This window comes from Rhinopithecus roxellana, chromosome 21, assembly GCF_007565055.1.
Source record: "Rhinopithecus roxellana isolate Shanxi Qingling chromosome 21, ASM756505v1, whole genome shotgun sequence".
Taxonomy (NCBI): Eukaryota; Metazoa; Chordata; class Mammalia; order Primates; family Cercopithecidae; genus Rhinopithecus; species Rhinopithecus roxellana.
In genome coordinates this window covers 37,885,697-37,910,860 of record NC_044569.1, presented here as the reverse complement: position 1 = coordinate 37,910,860, position 25,164 = coordinate 37,885,697, and positions in this window count along the sequence as shown.

Sequence of the window (25,164 nt, the reverse complement as noted above, 5' to 3'; positions counted from 1 at the left end):
AAACTTAAAATCAGATTCCCTGGGCTGTATCTGACTTTGCCACTAAGTCATCAACCCTTATCCATTTTTGCTCCTGCATTTGTCTGTTTCCTGGCTATAAAATGAGGGTGTTGAAGGTGATGATTTAAAGTCTGTGCTTTCTCATACATCCTGTGGAACAGGGCAAAGCATAAATAAATAGAGACGATTTCACCCACGCAACAGTATCAGGGTTGAAGAAGGCTTTTGTGGTGCCAAGAACATCGCATTTCTCATTTTTATCAATGAAACAACAGAGAATCCGTGCAACTGAAAATACAGCTGCAGTTCATTCTTATGAGAAAAAATAAAACTTTAGAATTTATTTTCAGAGTTCTCCAAGTTGGCAGCTGGTCTAAGTCCATCTCTCACCTAGACAGCAGGCTTCTGTCTCTGCCTGTCTGTGTCAAACTTTACTTTCCAAAGCACATTTATTTCTTTCAGTGTAAACTGTAAAAGGCATTATTATATATGTATTATCTCATTTCGTGAGTGACCACAGGCAAATTATTTCATTCTTTTAAAGTATTAATGATTCATTATTTTTAAATAAGAACATAAGGAATAGCTATTAAAATAATTTTTATCTTCTGTGTTAATCTGAAATAATTTTATAAGGTTTATGTCATTAATAATATCTAATATGTTTCTGCATGATGCTTCATGGAAGTAGAAAGGAAATAGTTCACTTGGGCGGGAATAGGAGGGTTCATATTTAAAGCAATACTTTTAAGATTAAAAGATACTGAAAAGGTACCCTAAGAACATACATCCAAATAAATGTTTTTAAACTTTTAAGTTAATATTTTAATATTTAGATAACCCTATCTTCATGTGTTGTATCGTCTCCAGCTGATACCTTTTCCGTTGTGTGAACTGGTTAAACTTCTAGCTGTCTGGTCAGGCACAGTGGTTCACGTCTGTCATCCCAGGACTTTGGGAGGCCAAGGCGGGCAGATCACCTGAGGTCAGGAGTTCAAGACCAGCCTGACCAACATGGTGAAACCCCGTCTCAACTGAAAATACAAAATTAGCCAGGTAGGGTAGTGCATGCCTGTAGTCCCAGCTAACCGAGTGGCTGAGGAAGGAGAATCACTTGAACCCAGGAGGCAGAGGTTGTAATGAGCTGAGATCGCACACTGCACTCCAGCCTGGGGGACAAGAGCAAAACTCCGTCTCAAAAGCAAAACAAAACGAAATGAAACAAAACAAAACAACAACAGCAACAACAACAAAGTATAGGTGTCTGAAAAAGACCTTACACCTTTATCCCAAATATGCCAAATCATGGCAAAAACAATGCCACCAAGGAATACAGCAGCACAGATACTTTCATACAGAGGCGTATCTGTGTGAAAACATTCGTCACATCAGTGCATCTTATGGTAAAATTACGCTTATACTGTTATTACACTCTTCCTTTCAATGTGATATATTAATTCACGATCAGAGCAATGCTGGCAGTGCTGGGAACACTGGTGTGAGATGTGTATATGCATAATAGATCTTTGTCCTTCCCCTCCCTGGTTTCTAAGTCATGCCTCACGTTCAGTTTTGATATCAGTTAAAAGTGAGGGGAAAATGGTGCAGGACAGACAGGCAGGTCCGTGAGCATAGACTCTTTGTTTCTGAGTTGGTGTTACATCATCTCTCCTGTTCTAAAAAAGTAAAGTCGGAATTTTCTTTGACACTAAACCATATTTGGAGAAATTCATTGCAAAGCTGAAAATCAGATGACTGCTCCCTGTAGAACCATGTAGGATGCCTGTTAGAGATTAGGAGGATATTAGCAGCTTGTTTGCCCAAAGGCAAGCAAGTGAATCACATCCGAGCCGAAGCACAGCTTCAGTATAAATCTAATAGTTTTGCATTTGCTTCTATTGGTGTGTCATTAACGGTACTTCTGAGTCCTGGAGACCTTTTATTTTCTACTACCTTTAATGAGGTGAAGGCAAAGGGGTAGCTCTGCTCTGCTCCTGTTCTGACTGATGGTGAGTGGTGTGGGAGCCTTAGTAGACACTACTAGGTCAGTCTCTGTTCGCAGTGCAGGGGAGAGGCCTGGAGAAGAGAAGGGGTCCCTGGCCTGGGCCCTCACCTCCCCTTCCCCGGCTATGTGGCTCTGGGCAACCATGGAGTTGAAGAGATCTGTGAAATGAGGGTCTGAGTGGAATGCCATAGATTTCCTGTGAGCTTTATGATTGTGACTCTTCGGGCAATCGAATGACTCCTGGACCACAAGTGGAACAAAGAAGGAAGTTCCAAACCGAGTGGGTGCCATGAGCTTTCATGTAAAATACATGCTTCGGTGCCCTTCAGAAGGTGGCCTTGTGCTATTTGAGGAATGCGAAGAAAAGACACTGAATGGCAAATCCAGATGAGGAACGAGGGTGGGGGCAGGGGCGTTTTCGAAGAGGTCTGATTGATAGACAGGAAGCGAAGGAACCATTCGGAATATGAAGGCACATGTGTGCTTATTTTTACAGAGTTTGTGAAGACCATCACTGTGAGGGAATCGCAAGGGCGGGAGGACCCGGTCACGCACTTCACGGTTTGTTCTTTTCTCTCCCTGGGTGCACCCTTGTGTGATGCATCTTGCCTGTGGCCCGAGTTTCTGGGCAGGCTGATGTACACCATGGGAAGGATAGCAAGCCCTCCGGTCACCTCAGGGACTCGAGTTCCTCACGGGGCGGGCACAGCTTCCATCTGAAGAAGACAGTGGGTCAGTAGCTGCCGCCTACCTGCCATTGTGTGGGCACCAAGGCCTGCGATGAGGCTGTGAGCTTGGCACAGTCAGACCCTGCTGCTCTCCACCCCATCGTTCCCTCCTCATCCACAGGTCCCAGCGTGGGGGACACGGGCACTCCAGTTCCCAGTGAGCTCCAGTGCCCCCACACCATGAGTGTCCTCTCTCTGCTTCCTGCCAGTTCAGAGAAGCCCAGTCACCAAGCGTCTTTTCCCAGGTCATCTCCAGGCCTCACCAAAGGATGCAGGCACACAGATCAACATCTTTTCTTCTTTCCAGAAAGACAGTTTTCAAATTGATGATCAATTTAACAAACATGACTGATTTTCCTGTACAACTACGCTGATAAACTTTTCAATGACAATTTTAAAAATGAATGAATAAAAACTTACTATCTGATGTTGAATTTGGACAAGTGAAAATAAGCTGTGTGTTCTCAGAGCTTCTGTGTCTTTTATCTTGATGTCCCAGTGTCTAAAATTGCACAGTCTCAACAAGAGGTCTTCGAATGTTCCAGTGAAGGACACATGGTCTAATTCACGTGGTGGAGAATGATTGGATATTGAGACACTATTGTACAGCCCTATAGATGAACCAGTTTATCTTCAGGGAAAATTCTGCAGGATAACATTCAGACCACTTGATAGACAATGAATTTCTGACTCTTTGAATCATACCTTATGAAACTGAAATTATTACGTTTTTATAAAATGAATCTGAGCCACTGAGCCATAAGGAGTGGTGCAATGACTCCTGAGCTTCTGTCTCATGAACTAATTGACTTGTTTCCATCTTCCTTCTCCTAGGAGGTGGGGAGTGAATGTTGACAGTGGCTATGGCCAGGGCTTGCTGTCTTCTGACCCTTTGCTGTGTCCAGTGATGTCCGCAGAGTCACTGTAATGCAGTGTAACTAGCTCAGTTCATGCAACTCAAGTCCTGATTGCTGATTTTCAGTACCTTTATGGTAAGTTAGCATATGGAGACCTTAAATAAGCAAGCTTTCCCCTTGCAAGGTGCTTCTGTTCTGATATGGGAGAAACATTCCCACACACACAAACCTACACGATGAGCTAGAGGAATAGGACTTTACAGGGCAAAGGAGAACAAACATTCCCACACACACAAACCTGTAGGATGAGGTAGATGAATAGGGCTCTACAGGGCAAAGGAGAACGGAAGGATGGTTTCCAAGGAGAAAGAGTAACCACATTGCAACTCTAGGATCATTCTGGTGAGCTTGGAGTTAAAAGGAATTGTTTCTTACTGACAAAAGAGTGTTGATTATGCTCTTAGACTCATTGTTGTAACACAAAAGATACTTCAATCTCATTATTAAAATAGTCATCACAATTTCAATTGATCTATTAATTCAGAGCTATTATAATCATCCTGGCCATTAGTTTTCGGTGTTCCTTGCCTGTAAAAATTATTATTTTACACTATAATTATAATGTTAGCAGTAACTCATACTATTAGAATACTCACTGATTACTGTTAACTTCACAGCCTCTAAAATGTTTCTATATTCAAGTTTTACAATATCCAGATCCGTTCCGTGATTTATGTTGCACCACTAAGCTAGGCCCACTTGGAATCCATGAAACGTCAAACCAGAAAAACAATAGCACTTTATAACCGCAGCTAGCGCATGCACTCATTTACAATTTTATAGTGCACACTCTTGATACTGAGAACTATTGGGATTTCTGAACTCTTTAAAGCCATCTTTATAAAGATTTTCCTGAGCCAGTAATTTTAAATGACTATAGTACTTTGTCAAAGGCCCTTAATTAAAATCATCTCCGAATGTCAGCAAGAGGGATGGAGTGGAGAATGATTTAAAGACTGCAGACAAGTCTAGGTGAACAGAATTTTCCATCATTTTAACATTTCCCTTTTGCTAAAGTGATTGAATAGATTATTTATGAACATCAAGCAAATTTTCTAGAATTACAAAAAATAATTATGTCCCATCCATTCTCAGGCACACTGCCTCGTCAGGGAAAGGCAAATGCTGTATAGCTTAAGTAACAAAATATCTTTGTGTTTTAGACATAAAACTGCTTTTGTAGTTAGGTCCTGGTACCATGGGTCCTCATGCAAATTTCCTATTAAATAATTTGATTATTTGGACTTTTTGGTCTCTACAATTTTATTTTCTAAGACACATGGATATTATAAGACATTACATGAAACAAGGTCTGTAGTTAATGTTCTCTCCTGGGATGCTGGAGGGAGCAGGCGGGGAGACCTTATCACAGGCTGCTGATTGGGGTATTTTATTCTTGGTGGAAAAAGCACGGCTCTGTGTCATGAATTCGATGTCTGTGAAGGTGACAGAATTAGAAACTTATCTTACTTGGCCTCCTGGAAGGGACAGAAGCTTGTTCCACATCCCCCCACTCTGCCCCGGCTGATCTCATGAGACCCTGGTCTCACTTGCTCCTGGCTCAGCATCCATCGCCCGGGTCAGCGGAGAGCAGTTCCTTCCACTGGTGTCATCCAGAGCAATTCCTTCCACTGCTTCAGAAATATGGCACTGTGGGTTCTGTGCCACGCAGGCCTCCTTCGTGGGTGACAACATGCAGAAGAGGATGCAGACGCTATCGGAAGCCTCTTGAGACAGGTTGCCCTACGGGCAGCTCTTACAGAGGGATTGGTTCTCGCCAACAATGGCTCGAATTGGGACTTCCCATGGCTTCAGAATCGGGAGTGCCTGGACAGCCTACGGTCCTAAGAGTCCGGGCAGTGCTCTGCAGGTGAAAGAAGACTCAAGGTCAGGACCAAGTTCTTGCCTCAGGGTTTGTGGCTTGGACTCATATCCACGATTTTTATCTTAGTACAAAATATTTTAAGAATGAACATAGATGCCCGTGAGGTACTGCATAAAGCAAAGACATTGGAGAATAAAAGTGTAAGGAATGACTGTCCTCAGGCTTAAAGACCTGTGACTGGGTGGTCAGGACAAGCACTGCACGCTTCCATCGTGCGTCTCTTTGGAAGGACAGGCTGGCAGAGGCAGATGACATCACACAGATTTATTTTAATTTTTTTGACACAGGATTCATTGAGATAGTTTTGTTTACTTTCCCTACAAGAAATAAAAATCTGTACATGGTAGAGAGTTTTATACCTTTCCATGAGGTCTAAATATTTTAATATGGTTTAATCAATGGCTTGTATATGACACACACTTAATTTCTAGGTTAATCCAAATTTGCTTTTGGCATACTGTAAACCAGATGTTCTTGGAAAGAAAAAAATAAAGCTTAAGCATTTAATTTTTTGTGTACATATGTGTGTTTTGCTTGAGGCATAAAAATCATTTTTCCCTCTTCAGTAAGGTTGTTTTCAATTATAATTATGTTTTCACTACAAATACCAAAAAAATTAATGGATATGTTCAGTTATTAGTTTATCTTTTCAACATGCTGGTATTAATCCAGTTATTAGGTTATACATTTTTAAAAAACATATTCAAATGACAATCTTAATAACATCAAAAGTATTGCAAATTTGACCTCTTTCTCTCTCTTCTCAAACATAAAAGCTGGGAAAAGACCCATGGCTTCTGCCAACTGCCCTGGAAAACACATGTGCTGTGCACATGGGGCCTGACTGCTCTTCCAAATGCTCGTGTACCTGCCATGCTAGCTGCGCCCAGCTGCAGACCACAGCTCCACCGGCAGAAGGACCCACTGTGGCCAAGAGACACAGGGCAGGTACCCTGCCCATGTTGGCCGTGGTGGCCGCCTTGATGATCAGAAATGCGAACAAAATTCCGAATATTCTACTGACTTCTATAAAGCTCTAGCTAAAATCGTATTTCATTTTCAGAACACTGGTTACATCACCAACAGTGAGCAAAGGCCATTATCTTCAATCCTCAGTGTTCTTAAAGACCCCCAGTCACCAGACGCTTAACCAAGAGCAACACCTCAGGAAAGCCATTTTGGGGATACTTTAAAGAATTTCCTCTATGAGTGGGAAAAAAAGGCTTAAGCAGCTTGAAAGCCTTGTTTTTACTGTACTTCCCTAGTCAGCAAGGGTGTGGTTTGTCTGGGAATAAAGGAGTTCTCGGGACACAGGTCTTCTGGTTTTAAAACTGGTGATGTCCCAGACAGACGTGCCTAGGTGCGTCACCCTATCTACCAACGTCTTCCATGGGCAGACATTTAGGTTTAGCATCTGTTACAGATATTTTCATTTTTACGGCTGCCATTAGCATTCTTTCTATAAAACTGACAGCATAGGAGACTCTTTGGCTTGTTATACAGCAAACAAACAAACAAAAACTCAAGTTAGCTCAAGCAAATGACAAAACAAAGGCTATGCAGCGGTCACTGGAACTGAGGACAGGAGCGGGAGAAGCTAGGCTCTTGCAGCCGCTGTCTGCTGCGCCGATGCCACGCTCATGTTTCTGCCTCTGCCTCCCCCTCTACTTCCTGGACGTTGGCCGCCCCCTTCCCCAGGCAGGCAGCCTCCCTCCACATGGGGAAGAAATGGTGCTTTGCTGTTGTATCCACCTCTTGACAGTCTTTCCTTCCCAGACAACAATGCAAAGAAAAGAGAAGATTTTGAAGAATAAAGAAAGGCCCCGTTTTAGTGACTTGCCCGTGTTGACACATCTCCACACCCATGGATCCAAGTGACTATGATACCCAGGGCTCGGTCCTGTGCCACCTCCTGGCCCAGTGGGGACAGTATCACCTGCTAGCCTTGGTGCCAACACCAATTCCAAGTTACTGAGAAGGAGCAGGGCCTCAAAAGAAGCAGGCAGGGACTGTCCCTAGAAAGAAAAAGGAAGGAGGAGTCCCGGGCTGCGTAGCTCACAGATGTTCTCCGCAAACGTCCGGGTTGCCCTGGAGCTGTGAACGCTATGTGCTCTCTATGCAAGCTATCGAACACTCAGGTGTGGGGGCTTTGGCTGGGATGCCCCAGATCTGTTCAAGCTGATTCTGCTGCCGATGTTCGTCAGTTGAACTGGAGCATGGACTTTGACCTCAAGTTTGAGTTAAGGTTTTTGACTCCACTGTCTCCCAGTGCAGGAGCTGAAAGACACAGGTTTGACTGCCTCATTCCCAGAGAAGAGGCCTCCTGGCAGCCCACAGGAGCTCACAGGAGCCCGCAGTGGCCCCAAGGGGAAGCTGTGTGGGGAGCAGAGCCACAGCCCAGAGCTGCGTCTCCTTGTTGACCTTTTCCTGTCCCCACTGACACTGGTGGAGGAGAGGCCATGTTGCTACTGCACCTGAAGAGTGAACGTGGATGGCCCCAAAGTGTCAGCAGGCGCCCTGCACTTTGCGACATTAGTCTCCCTTCTCTTTGCCATGTGAGGAGATATTTATAACACAAACTCTTGGTGTCTGGCCAACACCCATGTCCCTGCTTCCTTCCTAGAGGGTCCTGACGTTGTCTGGGCCCACCCTCCACTGTGCAGCTACGAGGCTTCAATGAGGATGACCCCATCTCCACTGGAGAGTCCTGGAAGGTCAGGCCCAGCTCCTGTCCACCGCTGGCACACCATGCAATCACAGCTGGGAGGCCCGAGGGAGACAGGCTGGGCCTTCTGGGAGGGCTCTGCAGAAGGAAACGGGTAGGGTTGCTGTGTGAGGTCTGGAAACGTCAGGGCATCTCACAACTCCACAAGAGTAGCTTGAGAACAAAGTCAGCACAGGGCCAGAGGCAGAGCAAAGCTGGAAACTCCTAACAGACTTTATTACAGGAAATTTGTTTTACTGCAAATTACAATTGATCTTAAGGGTCATAGTTTTCATGCTACAAAATATACAGTGGTGATCCAGTCTGTCACAGATGGACATTTGGGTTGATTCCAAGTCTTTGCTATTGTGAATAGTGCCGCAATAAACATACGTGTGCATGTGTCTTTATAGCAGCATGATTTATAATCCTTTGGGTATATACCCAGTAGTGGAATGGCTGGGTCATATGGTACATCTAGTTCCAGATCCTTGAGGAATCGCCACACTGTTTTCCGTAATGGTTGAACTAGTTTACAATCCCACCAACAGTGTAAAAGTGTTCCTATTTCTCCACATCCTCTCCAGCACCTGTTGTTTCCTGACTTTTTAATGATTGCCATTCTAACTGGTGTGAGATGGTATCTCATTGTGGTTTTGATTTGCATTTCTCTGATGGCCAGTGAATGTACCCTAGAACTTAAAGTATAATAAAATTAAAAAAAAAAAAGAAAGAAAGTATCTAGAAGATGTTGCCACCTTTATAAGGTTTCTAGTCTTTGTATACTTAACATATTTTGAGTTCTACAGATATTTCGGTTTTCATTTTATTGCATTATTTATATTTCACAGAAACACTTAAAATAGGTACTTATTTTTAATAGTTTTTATACTAATAAAGCACTGTATTGATAAAAAAAAAAGGAAAAACAACTTTTCTTCTTCTCAGGAGACAAAAAAAAATACAGTGGTGATCATTGGGATTTTTAGAAAATCGATATAATCTTAGGAGAAATTCCAACTGCATATGAGAAATGTAGAAAATTTCATTAATCATCGACACCAGGTGGAGTTAGAATATACTGGGGAGTATGTAATTTAATTCCTTCCATTTCTTCCACAAATTAATGCTTGGTAATTAAATGAATCTCAGAATGTGTATACACAGATCAGAAATCATTCATTTAAGGACAGTACTATTGTCAACATTTTCTTCTAATTTCTACTGCAGCCTTTCTTATTTTTTATTTTAAAATGCAAAAAATGAAGAACGGGGGTGAGGGTTGGTCACTTCTCCCCAAATTTCTAAAAATCAAGCTTTTATGGATTATGCTTTCTCTAGAAGGGAATGAGCCACATTTGTAGTACTAAATGCCTGTTCCAATGCAATGAAGTCATTATCTGACAAGAACTGGAAAACGAAATAAAAGAGAAGGAGAAAAAAGATGAAGAGTATTAAAAGGAAAACGTAAGACACATTAAATTTAATAGAGTTTAACTGGGCAAAGAAGGACTTGCAAGGGAGCGAGGCCCAGAAATAGCGGGCTTGGCTCCCGCCTAGCTTTCAACCCACTTCAACAGGTTTGGAACCTCTGGCTCCCTGTGATTGGCTCCAACTCTATGATTGGTGTGGAATACGTCACCTCTGTTCACAGATCCAGCTAAGGGACAGTTCACTATGTACAGAGGAACCCGTAGGCCGAACTTAAAATACGTAACTAGGCAGCTTTAGGCTACACTTAACAAGAGAAGAAGAAAAAACGTGGAAGGAGAGCTTTAGAAGTCCGGGAGTCTGGTTGGCCTCTCAGCTGGTCTTTCTCACTCCTGCAGGACTCGAGTCCTGCCTGGACTCCTAAGTGCTAATCCCTGACCCGGGCAGCACCCATCCTGCCTAACAAAGGCCATTGTTTAAGTCCAGAATTCTCATGGAAAAGGCACCTGCTCAACACACACAGGTGCTGACTCGTGGCCCTTGGCAGAGTTACCGCCTTCCTAAGAGGCTGGCTCTGTCCTGATGCCTTCCCTCGAGATGTCTGCTCCCAAGTTCCTGCCTCCGGTCACAGTTTTCATTCCCAAAAGGAGCCTCTCTTTCAGCCACAGCCTGGTGCAAGTGGCAGAGCCTTTACGCACTGCAAAATTCGATCTTCCCATGGCACAGAGGACACAAAACAAAAGACGCAGTGTGGTTGTGCTTGGCCACACAACAGCGTTTGATGATTTAAAATAGTCAACATTGGTTCCTGAATGTTTTCACGTATAAGACATTCGCTGTGTCCTGGGGAAACGCGCTCATAAATGAGGTGCCTTCTCTGCATCAAGGGAGCCTAGAGCACAATAGGCGAGGCTGGACAGCTTGCCCTCAACAAATCGTGTTTAAACTTAGATTCTACGTTTAACTCAGAACCAACAGGGAATTAGGGGGCAAGCACCTTATGCTCCTTGTGAAAAGGGGTGACAGAGAAGCCACAGAAGTGGTGGCGGGGATGGAGACATTGGCATGGACTCATGGTTTCCAATAATAAATACAGACACAGACATTACAGACACCCGTGCACACACAGACACATGTGCACACATGCAGACACCTATGCACACACACAGACACACGTGCATGCACGCAGATACCCGTGCACACATGCAGACACACATGCATACACTCAGGCACATGTGCGCACACACACACAGACACACGTGCACACACACAGACAACACGTGCACACACATAGACACAAGTGCACACACAGACACACGTGCATGCACGCAGACACCCGTGCACACATGCAGACACACATGCATACACTCAGGCACACGTGTGCACACATACACAGACACACGTGCACACACAGACAACACGTGCACACACACAGACACACGTGCACACACAGACACACGTGCACACACACAGACACACGTGCACACACAGACACACGTGCACACACACAGACACACATGCACACACAGACACACGTGCACACACACAGACACACATGCACACACAGACACACGTGCACACACACAGACACACATGCACACACAGACACACGTGCACACACACAGACACACGTGCACAGATACACAGACAACACGTGCACACACACAGACACATGTGCACACACAGACACACGTGCACACACACAGACACACGTGCACACACAGACACACGTGCACACACAGACAACACATGCACACATGCAGACACACGTGCACACTCAGACACACGTGCACACACAGACACACGTGCACACTCAGACACACGTGCACACACACAGACACACGTGCACACACAGACACACGTACATACACATGGTTTTGGTGCCCACAGCTCTCCTTGCTCTCCTTGCTCTGGCAGCAGAGGGGCCTTGAGGCAGGACCAGCCAAGCAGCCATGAGCACAGCTGGAGCCCAGTGTGGCTGCCAGGACCAGGCTCCAAGAAAAGCAACCTAAGCTTGTCGGAGACAGGCCTGCGTCTAGGACTGAGGAAGCAGGAGATAGTCACAATGAACCTGGAGCATATTGTTGTGCCAAAAAAGTCAGGAAATTAGAAAAAATTAGAAAAAAAAGATGTGGCTATGTGAAGAGACACAGGAAGAACTGAATGAACTTCTGACAGCCAAGGATAGAGCCCTGTCAGCCAAGGCATGAAGAACGTGGCACTGCGTCATAACGCAGACCACCAAATAGGTGTCCACCTGTCCAAAGCTGACATGAAAACTGAGAAAATAAGTAAATGGGAGGGGGAGAAAACACAAATCTCCCATGTACAGGAATTCCAATAATTTATGCAGATATTACACTCTATCCTCAAAACTTGGAGCATTAACTTCCTATTCCTTAAGAGTGGGCTGTGCATGGAGAAATCTCTTCTGAAAAGAATGATATGGAGAAGGCTTAAAAAAATACCTTTCCCATGGAGACACCTGACAGGCGTTGCCTCAGCAGGGCACGGAGGTCAGCAGCATCATTGACCTGGCTGGAAGGTGCCCTTTGCATGATGTGATGCGGTGAGTATTCATGTCCATTTTCTCCCCCAAACTCCACAAGCCCAGTCTAATTGTGAGAAAATCATCAGACAAATCCAAACTGAGGGACTTTCTACAAAATACGGAGAGAGTGCTCCTCAAGACTGTGAGGTCAGCATCAATAGGGAGGGTCTGAGAAGTTGTCATAGCCAGGAGGGAGGCCTGAGGATTGGATGCCACATGGTGTCCTGGACGGGATCCTCAGACAGAAATGGGACATTAGGGGGAAACTAAAGAAATTGAAATAAAGTGTGAACTTTGTTTAATAAACGTGTAACAATATGAGTTTCTTATTTGTAACACATGCCGCATAATCATGTAAGACATCAGTCACAGGGAAAACTGTGAGAGGTATACACAGGAAGTCTTTGTACTATCTTCACAAGGTTTCTGCAAATCCAAAATTGTTCTAAAAGACAAAGTTTATTTAAAAGTAAAGAAAACAAAATAAAAACAAAATTTACAGCTAACGTCATGCTTAATGGCAGAATCATGAATGTTTTCTCTCTAAGATTGGAAACAAGGAAAGAATAGATACTATGAACATTCTTTTTCAAATAGTACTGGAAGGTGTAGCTACTGCAATAAGGCAAGACAACGAAAAGGCACACAGATGTAGAAAGAAAAATATAACTGTCTGCATTTGCAGATAAGTTGGCCTGTGTAGAAAATTTCAAGCACTCTATAAACCTCCAACTCTAATAAGTGAGTTCATCGAGTTTGCAGAACGGAAGGTTAATCCATAAAAACCACTGGTAGTCCTATATACTGACAAAGAACATGCAGAAACCAACATGCAAAACACAGTATCTTCTACGATTGTGCCAAATAATTTGAATTACTAAGAAATGATCATCTCCTCAAACTGACACGTAGTTCATGTAATGCCTTTCAAAATTCCAGCACGGAATGTTCCAAAATAGATATACTTATTCTAAATATTTTATGGATAAGCACAGGCCAAGGAATAACTAAAATGATCTTGAAAAAGGAGAATAAGGTTGGAGAAATACCTTTCCTTATGGTTTACTGTGCATCTGCTGTGATAAAGACAGCGTGGTACTGACAGAGGGGTGGAGAACAGGTCGATGGACCAGAATGCAGAAGTCAGAACAAACCCACAGAAATACATGCAAATGATTTTTCACACGGTGCACAAGCAATTCATTGGAAAAAAAGATTCGCTTTTCAACAAATGGTGCTGGAGCAATTGGCTATCCATAGTCAAAACAAACAATCAGCCACTTTTACCTAGATTTTATTATACCTCATACAAAAGTTAACTCACAATGGATCCTGGACTTAAAAGTAAAATATAAAACTATTAAATGTTTAGGAAAAATCATAGCCGAGAACCTCTGGATCTAGGCTTAGGTAAAGATAGATTTCAAACTTTTCTGCTCTGTTTTCTTAGGTGCTAATACCAAGGCAAGATGTATTTAAAAATTATAAGTTGGACCTCAAAAATTTAAAACCTTGTTCTCTGAAAGAATCTTGTAAGATAATGAAAATGCAAGTTACAAGTTGGGAGAAAATAGAACCTGAGAGAAAATATTGCAAACCTCAAATCTGACAAATGACTGTTACTTGAATTATATAAAAAGAACTTCCCAAACCCAACAGAATAAAAGAAAAATCCAGTTAGAAAATGCACAGAAGACATGAACATACCTTTTGCCATGAAAATATATTGCACAGCTAGCAAAAAAGCTTGTTTATACTCATTATAGATATTCTATTCATCATTGTTAGCCATTTGGGAGGTGCAAATTAAAGCACAATGAGACATCACCACATAAAATGGCTAAAATGAAAAAAATTGTAACAACATCAAATTCTGGCAAGGATGTAGAGAAACTGCATTAGTGGGCAGGTGTGGTGGCTCACGCCTGTAATCTCAGTACTTTAGGAGACCAAAGTGGGAGGGTCACTTGAGCCTAGAGTTCGAGACCAGCCTGGGCAACATGGTGAGACCCTATCTCTACAAAGATTTTAAAAATTAGCCTGGCATGGAGGGGTGTGCCTGAAGTCCCAGCTACTCAAGAGACTGAGGCGAGAGGATCACTTGAGTCTAGGAGTTTGAAGCTGCAGTAAGCTGGGATCATGCCACTGCACTCTGGCCTGGGCAATAGAGCAAGACCCATGCGTCTCCTTGACTTGAGGCTTGGGTGTCTGCGAGACACATCCCACTTCGTATGCGTGAGACTCCACCCCCTCAGCACGCACCTTCACCTGTGTCTCCCACATGCATCCCCATCTCAGCAGATGGGAACTGCATGCTTCAGGCATTGGAATCTCATTGCAGATCTGCGTCCCACAGATCACACACTCACCTCCTTGCCATGGCTCTAGCTGAGGGGAGAGTATTCTGATAAGACAAGCTTGGCTCTACTCTCAGAAAATGCCTCGAGGACATTATTTGACATCTTGCAGAGTCCCTAAAGCCAAGACAACCTAGGCTTTTGAATAATGAGATCCCCCTGCCCCTGCCACAGAGATGTATAAACATAATATCGTTCATATTTGTGTGTATACATATCTACATCACTATATATGTACATACACACATGCTATATCATGCTATGTATACATTTTTACAATTATAGCAATTGTTATATACCAGTTCTTATATTCAATTCTATATAATGTGTTACATATCTATTTCCATTTATAATATAGAACATTACATATAAAATATATAATTGATTATTGAACCCCTTAGGGCTATCTGGCGGATACTATGAGTGTTAATGCACACATCTTGCTTCATAATCAATATTTATAGAGCGGGCCCTTGCCTGGGTCTCTGGTTGAGTCTCACCCACAGTTAAGATGTGGCAAGCTGGTGACGTAAGGCAGGTTGACAAAGACAAAGAGCAACTGACGGAAGGACACAGGTCAGAGAGAAAAAAGCCTGTTAGAGCCCCACCGTCCTAGGCTGTGGCTCTGGATTCAAAGGTTGGCGTGAAGCAGAAATGGGATCGTAAACAAAGCCGACCTTCACATGTGTGCTTTCCAGATTTTGTTTTGAGAGAGAGATCAGTTCTTAGTGAGTAGTGACACTGTGGACATTTGCAATATGAAAGAAACAAAATAAACATTGCCAGTTGTGTCTGTGACCATCTTTGTCATCTTCAGTCCTGGAGATCAAAGGAACTCGGTGTGCCTGCCTCCCGAAGGCTCTTGTAGGAGCTGGGCTTGAATTGGCAAGAACATAGCTGGTCTGCATTCTCCAAAAGTGCTGTGTTGAATAGCTATTTGCACAGTGCATTAGTCTATTTTCATAATGCTATAAAGAACTGCCCATGCTGGGTGTGGTGGCTCATGCCTGTAATCCCAGCACTGTGGGAGGCCAGGGTGGGTGGATCACCTGAGATTAGGAGTTCAAGACCAGCCTGGCCAACACGTTGAAACCCCGTCTCTACTAAAAATAAAAAAATTAGCTGGGTGTGGTGGCACATGCCTATAATCCCAGCTACTAGGCAGGCTGAGTGAGGAGAAGTGCTTGAACCTGGGAGGTGGAGGTTACAGTGAGTTGAGATCTCGCCACTACTGCAGCCTGGGTACCAGAGTGAAACTCTGTCTCAAAAAAAAAAAAAAAAAAAAAAAAAACTGCCTGAGACTAGGTAATTTATAAAGGAAAGAGGTTTAAGAGGTTTAATTGACTCACAATTCAGCATGGCTGGGAGGACTCAGGGAACTTACAACCATGGTGGAAGACAAAGGGGAAGCAAGGCACCTTCTTCACAAGCAGCAGGAAGGAGAAGTGCTGAGCGAAGGGGGAAGAGCCCCTTAGAAAGCCATCAGCTCTCATGGGAACTCACTCACTATTCCGAGAACAGCATGGGGGAAACCGCCCCCATGATTCGATTACTTACACCTGGTCTCTTTCTTGACACGTAGGGATTATAGGGATTACAATTCAACATGAAATTTGGGTGGGGACACAAAGCCTAACCATGTCACAGAGTGAATCTTGAGATTTGGGAAAGAGAGCTGGGGACTGAGATCACGACAGGAGAAGGCAGCCTGTGCACACTCCTAAGAGACAGCTCACTTACGGGCACCTGCGGAGGCCAAGGTTTCCAGGGTCCTGGGGATTCAGAAAAGCATTGAGTCAGTCTTCAGTTGTTATAATTCAAGGGGTTTGGAGTTCGTGTGGAAAATATACTCAAGAAACCTTCACAAGGAATGAAATGGATTTGGTTTTAAAAGACACAAAAGAAGAGACAGAGAGTCCTTTCAAAGTGGAGAGATTTATAGGGCAGAGTTCACAAGGGTGAGAATAAATGTTCATTTATGGGTTACTAGAAACACCAGCAGAAAATCATGACTGTTTAAATACCTGCAAATGGCAGTTGCTGTCCATACACATCATAGGTAAAACCATCACACGATATTTTTGGCACGTTTCTTTTTTAATATCTCTCAAAACTCATAATTTACAGATTGAAACTTTAGTAAAATGTGGTGAACATTAAAAGATTAGTGAATTAAATCAGTCATTTGGAGATGTTTTTACTAATAGACGTGCAGCTAACAGAGATACATTTTCAAAATTATTTTTATAGAGAGTGCTGCAGAGATGTTTTACAAATGCATAAGCAGTGAATCAATCTTAGAAAATAACAATCCACAAAAAGAAAAGGTTGAATGGAAACAGTAATGGAGAGGCTGGCAAACGCCTAGGAGGACTTTGTTGTTCAATCTGCCGTCATCTGAATCGCTTTTGATTCTAAGCTGCTTTAAATTTTCCAGCTGCAGCGAGCCTGCTTCCAAGGTTGTTACACAATGGGTCGGTAACATGTCTGATAATCAGTTGCTTACTAGTAGTAGATCTGTTTCTAATGAGTTCAAAGGGTTTGGTTCTTGCGGGTAGAGTGTACATGTTTTCCCGGGTTCCACAGCTGTACTGTATTGAAGCACAGGCGCTCGCAGGTGGGGTAACATGAACTTGCTTCATCATTCCCCCTTTACACGCATGTCGCTCCTCCTGCCAGGACCACAGGAAGGCGAGGGCCCACGATGAGGGGAATGAGAGCAGCATCGTGCGTGTCTGTGTTTAAATGTTTAAACGTGTATCAGTGTTTACCCTATTTCCCAATTTCTTTAGTTTAGCACTTGCAGTGCAAAATACAGCAAAGGAAGAAACGGACAGAAACACAGAGAAAATGAGTCTGTGTGGGTAAGAATTTTTAAAACATGGTCCTAAATTAAGAACCTCCCTTTTAATGGCAAACAGTTGAGATTGAGAAGTATGTTTATTTACACACCAAGGACCGGAATGCGTGGGTTTGCAGTCATATTCATCTCTCATTTTCGTCAAGGAGGTGCTTCCCACATGGAAGATGCTTTCCAGGTCGCTTGAACGAACTCTTCCACCAGCAGCGCCCAGCAAAGTCTAGGGTCCTGTTTCCCTTAAAGGAAAACACTGTCCACGCTGGGAGCGAAAGTTTCATATTTGAGCAGTGATGGGTTGACGTCACGATTTCGTTTCTCATGTGAAATTAGTTAGATCTGAGAAAAACAAAGATAAATTCAAGGGTCCAAAAGTGCGATTTTACAAAGATCCAATTGGATCAATAAATGGCAAAAGCTTAAACATGAGAGGTCAAGATTCGTAAAGGGAGTGCCCCAACCTGTTCATTTTTTAGAACATTTTCTGCAACCAAAACTGTATTTGTTTAGAATTACCAAAGTTGCACACTGAGCACTCATATTTGCAGGAGTCTCCTTCCAATAGAAGAACTGCTTGTAAGGAGTAAACATAAGAAGTAAATTTGCTATGTCTGGGTTCTCTTTTATGCCCTAATGTGCTGGTGTTTTTTGGGTTTTTGTGTGTGTGTGTGTGTGTGTGTGTGTGTGTGTGTGTGTGTTTAAACAGGATCTCATCTGGATTGTGCCATTCATCTTTTCCTTCAGACTACATCTTACCAATCAGAGATACTATAGGTCTCTGTAGGAATGGGAAGTTTTGCATGACACAAACAGCAATGAACTCCTCTATTCCTCTCAGGCCCTTTGTGGAATACTTTGTGGAATATGGGGAGTCTAAGGCTCTCATTCTGGGACAGGGGTGCTGGGTACAGGGGAACTTAGAGGGCAGGTAGAAGCTGGGTAGGAGAAGACAGATGACTCTGGCAGAGGATGGATACCCACATCCCCTGGGCTCTCCAAAGCAACCACTACCATTTTCTTGCACTGCATTAAGAAAACAGGTACCATGTCACTGTGAGATTTCCCAAGTTTCCTGCTACTGTCCTAGAGGCACCAGCCAGCTCTAGGGCCCAGAAATGTCCCTATCATTACTTAAATCTTATAGTGGCATCAGCTAACAGATCACTCCAAGCGTCAGTGTGGCTGGATATCATGCGTCCACTAGCTACCTGCAGAGGCATTTCACAAAGTCCACAATGAGGTGAACTTTACATGACACAATTGCGTGTTTTGGACTCATTTGTTTACCATGATAGGATTTTGTATTTGTTGATATTTGCTTATTAACTCTGTATGGCATTGCAGTTGTCTCTTTCTGGAAAATAAAGCCCTTATTTTTGAACGCGAAGAGTTGCCATGCTGGTTGTGGTTTGCATTCAATAGTGGTTAGATCCAGCTACCTATCACTTTACAGCAGTGCCTTCTCAGAAAAGTGAGTTCTCTCTGTAGGATCAGTCTCCTAATATTGTGATTCAAGATTCTTAACTTGTGATTCAAGCACCTTTGACAGTATGTTTACTCTTGGTTTGGTTTTGAACTAAGAACTTAACCTTGACTTCCCTAAATTATGATGCCTTTGCTATAACGACCTTCACACGATGCCAGTGTCACAAGAACACGATGGCAAACCTCTTACCTGTCCCAGATGCCCTAGATTTAAACGTGGTTAAGGCCAAACTTTATTATGAGACAACTTATATGCATATGAGTGTAAGTAGATGGAGAGATTTTATTGTCAATTATGTGCTTTATGCAAAGTTATTTCAAATTTTTAATTGCAATAAAATATATATAATATTAAATTATCTATTATGAATTAAATTTTTGTGTCCCCTTAAAATTTATACACTGACATTAAAAACCCCTATATGTTGTTATAGGAAGATGGTACTAGGGGCCTTTGGGAGGTAAGTCATTAAGATGAAGCCTTCATTAATGGCATTCAAGCCTTTGTAAATGGGACCCCAGAGAGCCAGTAAGCCCTCCTTCCACCATGCAGGGATACAACGCAAAGTCAGCTGTCTGCAGCCCAGAAGAGGGCCCTCACCAGGACCTGACCATTGTGGCACTCTGCTTTTAGACATTCTGCCTCCAGACTGTAAGAAATACATGTCTATTGTTTATAAACCACTCAATCTACGGGATTCAGCAGCCCGCACAGACTATGACAGAAATAGATCCCAAGAAGTAGAGGTACTGCTTTACCAAATACCCAAAAATGTGGAAGCAGCTTTGCAGTGATAATGGGTAGAGGCTGGAAGCATTTTGAGGTGCATGTTAGAAAAAGCCTGGAAGGCCATGAAAGGACTTCTAAAGGTAAGTCTGGTGAGAATGCAGAAAGAAAAGAAGAGAGCTGTAGAAAACCTTCCATCTTCTTAGAGAACACCTAAACAGACAAGAACAGAATGTTGGTAGAAACATGAACAGTAAAGGTCATTTTGATGAGGCCTCAGATGAAAAGGAGGAACACTAGAACCTGGAGGAAAGATCATCCTTGTCATCAAGTGGCAGAGAACTTGGCTGAATTGTGTGTTCTAGAGTTTTATGAAAGACAGAGATTTTGAGGGATGAAATTGTGTATTTAGCTGAGGAAATTTCTCAGCAAAGTGTTGAAGGATAAGCTTCGTTCCTCCTGACAGCTTATACACAATGTGAGAAGACAGAAGTGACTCGCAAATAAAATTATTAAGCAAAAGGAACCAGAACTTAAGGATTTTAATAATTCTCAGACTATCCATATTGCAAAAAATGAAAAGGCATGATTGGAAAACACACTAATGGTGCAGCTAAGTAACTTTGATAAGGAGATTAGTATGGGTGTGAACCACAAGTTAATCAGTCAGTTTAATAGAAGCTAGGCATTATTCTTCAAAATAAGAAAGAAGATCCTCCACCCACCAGTGATTCGGAACTGATCAGAGCTGCATTCCCACCACAGGTCTAGAGTGTAAGGGTCTGGCAGGGGAAGAGTGAGTTCCCTGGTTCAGGCAGGCCAGCATGCCCTTGCCCAGTCCCTCAGGCTATTTGTAGCAATATAAGACACCAAATTCTCACCTGACTCTAGTATAGTATCACATGACATAGAGCAGACTCTGGAAGTATCCAAGTATTGTACCCCAAAATACATTTTTGACATATTTTTAAATGACTCTGCAACACTCTCTCTTGTGGGAGAAATTTACATTCTGTAGAGAATCCCTTTCCCATTCCAGGTCTTTCTCCGATCCTGAAGAGATTAGCTGAGAGTCTAGCACCTTTTAAGGTTCTGAACAGAAAACATTTGCCGTCCCTTGCCTCTAAGAGTGGCCACCTATGAGACTTCACCTACATAATAAGAACCTTGGTCTCCACAGCCCCTAATTTTAACCCAGGTACTCCTTTCTATCGATTCCAGGTCTTTGGATAATAATTCTTTCAACCAGTTGCCAATCAGAAAATCTTTGAATCCACCTATGACCTGGAAGGACTGGCCCCACCCCCCGCTTCCATTTGTCACATCTTTTTGACTAAACCAATATACACCTTACACATATTGATTGATGTCTGTCTCCTTTAAAATGTAGAAAATCAAGCTGCAAACCAACCACCTTGGCACAAGTTTTCAGAAACTCCTGGGGCTGTGTCATGGGTCACAGTTCTCTCATTTGGCTCAAAATACTTCTCTTCAAATATTTTACAGAGTTTGGCTTTTTTTCATCAACAAACTGCCCTGAAGACTTCTATGCCCCAACCTTCCCCTGCTCCGCTATGCAAGAGGATGTGGTGTTTGTTACACATTTTCTATGTTATCATTGTGAATAACTTGATGGTAGAAGAAGAAGAGAACCAGATGTAATGTGTTACTAAGGCGGGAAAAATAGCAAAAGGAAACGAGAAGGTGTTTATGAAACCCTTGCTTCATTTACCAAAAAATTATTCTGTATTAATCATTTGGAAAGAATGAAATGCTTATGTGAAATCAGATATACAAAGCAGAGTATTAAAACATTTTTAAAATGTGAAAATTCCAACTGCTATGAGTTTGCCAAAAACTTGATTTTTAGCATGTTTCCCATTTATCGTAACATTTAAATTCTTTCCAAATTATCTTTCCTTCAGATTTCAGCTTATTTTTGTTCGTGGCCATTCAAAAGAATAATGATGACAAGGAAGAAAATAAATGGTAGCTCAAGTTCCTCTTTTTCTTCTTAAATACAACATCTTTAAAAATTAGGTTCTACTTACGTATTCATTTATTTTTATAATATATATTTAAGGTATATATCATGATGTTTTGATATGTATAAACAAAGAGAAATACTGTTCTTCTGTTTGAATCAGTCCAGAATACAATGGACATAACAAAAGGCACACGGCAGGGCCATGGTTTGTAGACACCACTTGCCCAGATGAGAGGCCAGGCCCCTGCAGACAGACTGAGCAGACTGGAAATCTCTGTGTCTCCTGCACTGTGCTCAGTCGTTTGCTTCAGGCTGTGAGGTTTGGCATGAGAATGCCTTCCTCGAATGTCTATTTTAAATGGGAAATTCATGTGCAGTGAACTCTCAAAAACCAATAATAAATCAGTGTCTCTTCCAAAATACATGCACATGCACCTATATGACAGTCTGACACGCCCTCACACACATACACTCACGTGCTCCTGTACGTGGAACCCTTCGTGTGTGGCAAGTTTGTGAAACCTATCTAATTCAAATTATTGGGCTCACAATTTCTATGCCACATGAAATATACATGAGTTGAAAAGTATGACTTTCGAGTCTGTAGGTTTTAGTTTATTTCTTCACAGCTGACCTTGCAAGTTTCTCCAATATGCACAAGTATCTTTTCAGGCAAACATTCCTTTTGCCTCACACCATTTAATTGACCCATGTTTCATCTGTAATCTTAAGCATATTTTCTCTTTTAAGAATCAACATACCTATCTCGGTAATAACTAATTCAGGTGATATTTTCACAAATTTTCAATCCTATGATAGCTACAGAGCACATAATTTAAACGGTGAATAGTTAATAAATAGGTATGTCCATGTTCATCTGGTCCCATCAGTGCATTTTGTACTTTTAGGAAAGATCAGAATATGCTCATCAAATGCTCTGAATCAGTCTTTCCAAATGTTTTTTGTGAGATGTTGATGACCCGAGTACCCATTTGTATACATGCATACGTAGGATAGATAGTCTATTAAAAAAGAGTAGTCTTATCAAATACTATGGAGTTGCACAATTCTTATTAGCATATCAAAGAATTGTGGAAAACCCTTAGGAAAAACCAGCTTGCATCAAGTGTCCTAGTGTTGCTCTAAAGTATATTATCACAGAACTCATCAGTGTTCATTGAAGAGTTAAGATGTTTAGATCACATTTGATAGCAGCAAAGATTGCATTGTATATCAGGCTTGTTCTGAAGACTACGAAGTTCACACCTTACCTGTATTCATCCATGTAGTGGGATGGAGAAGGAGGTTGGACAATCAGCAGCCCAGGCACAATCAGTCAGTACAGGCATTACGAGGCTTCATACCCCACACTGCCCACCACACAGCTGGTGGCAAGCAACATGCCCAACACTGTACGAACTTTAGGTTGGAATGAATGAATATTCAAATCCTAGATATTCAAATCATCACAAAGGCTGACAGAAAGAAAAAAAGAAAATATTTAAAGGCCCTGAGATGGAGGAGACCTGGGCAAGAATGTCAAGGTGAAGAGAACTGAGGGAGTGGCGAGGAGGAGGGTGAGTCAGCAAGGAGAACAGCATGAGGCTCTGTAGGAGTATGGAGACCCCATCCAGGGATTGAAATGAGAAACTCACTAAGGATGTAGGTCGGTGTATGAGTCCATTCTCATGCTGCTATAAAGAACTGCCCAAGACTGGGTAATTTCTGAAGGAAAGAGATTTGATTGATTCACAATTCCACAGGGTTGGGGAGGCCTCAGGAAACTTATAATCATGGTGGAAGGGGAAGCAAACATGTCCTTCCTCACATGGCAGCAGGAAGGAGATGAATGGTAGGTGAGTGAAGGGGGAAGCCCTTTATAAAACCATCAGATCTCATGAGAACTGACTATCATGAGAATAGCAGGGGGGAAATTGTCCCCACGATCCAATTATTCCCACCACACATGGGGATTATGGGAACTACAATTCAAGATGAGATTTGGATGGGGACACAGCCAAACCATATCAGCTGGGGAGGGATGGGACCACATCTCCATCACTAGAAGAACATCAGCTTCTCTTTGGAGAAGAGAGGAAGCAGAGTCTGCTTCCAAAGCTGTTGTGGTGGCCCTGGCAGGAATGGGCAAAAGCTTGGTTTTCAGTGGCAGTGCTGTAGACAGATATGACTGGGCATCTAAAATTAAATAAATTGGAAGTGGAATTGACAAGATTTGGTGTTGTATGCGCAGGGATGATGAAGGAGGCATGTGCACAGTGACCCCAAGGTTTGGGATGAGCATCACTAGGTGGCTAAAGCACCACTGTTGAGAAGGGAACTGGCAAAGAGGGGATATGAGGAAGGAGAGGCAGATGAGGAGTAGAGCTTTGGGCAGGTTCAACTCGCTGTCTCTGAGATACCTGCAAAGACCCCAGGGCCACTGGCCACTGCACACAGGAGAGGGGTCTGGGATGAAGATTTACATGGTAATTATCTAATATGGTTTGGCTGTGCCCCTATTCAAATCTCAACTTGAATTGTATCTCCCAGAATTCCCACGTGTTGTGAGAGAAACCCAGGGGGAGGTAATTGAATCATAAGGACTGGTCTTTCCCATGCTACTCTTGTGATAGTGAATAAGTCTCATGAGATCTGATGGGTTTATCAGGGGTTTCCCCTCTGGCTTCTTCCTCATTCTCTCTTGCTGCCACCATGTAAGAAGTACCTTTTACCCTCTGCCATGAGTCTGAGACCTCCCCAGCCATGTGCAACTATAAGCCAAATTAAACCTCTTTTTATTTCCAGTCTTGGGTATGTCTTTATCAGCAGCATAAAAACTGACTAATACATTATCAGTATATGCACTTCTTTCTTTTAATCCAGCCAGGGAAGATGAGGATCTTGGGGACAGACTACACGGCAGGGAGGGTGGAAAGAGCAGGTGCAGTGTGCTGAGGCCTGTCCCCGGCCATCTGTGGAATTGGTAAACTCTGAAACTGTCAAGACAATTATTGGACTCTCAAAAGCCTTGTGGCTGGTAGTTCAACACAGCCATTATTAAACATTAAATTGTAGCCATTATTAAACATTAAATTATATAAGATTATAATTAAGCCACATCAAAACCTAGTGTGACAAACACTCAAAACTCATCATTTTCTATTTTTCCCTCTACATTTTGTTATTATGTGTGCCCTTGGGGCTGCTTTGGTGTATGGAATTTGCACGGTGGAAATGATGGTGTGCTAGCACACACCGCTTCCTATTTGCTCAGAAGCTTCACACCAGCTGCATGAAATCAGCCGTGGCTGGGCATTCACACACAGAAATTGGCAGGCACTATAAGTCAGGCCTTTCCCTCACCTCCTAGGTGAACTGATTGTTGAATATTCACCTGCACATCGCTGCTGGTCAAGTACCAAGCCACGACTAACTTAACACATATGGACACTCGGACAGCCAGGAATACCAAACGTACAGAACAGTTTCCAAGTAATTCACTTTCCAAGATAAAAGTAGAAGTAATTCCA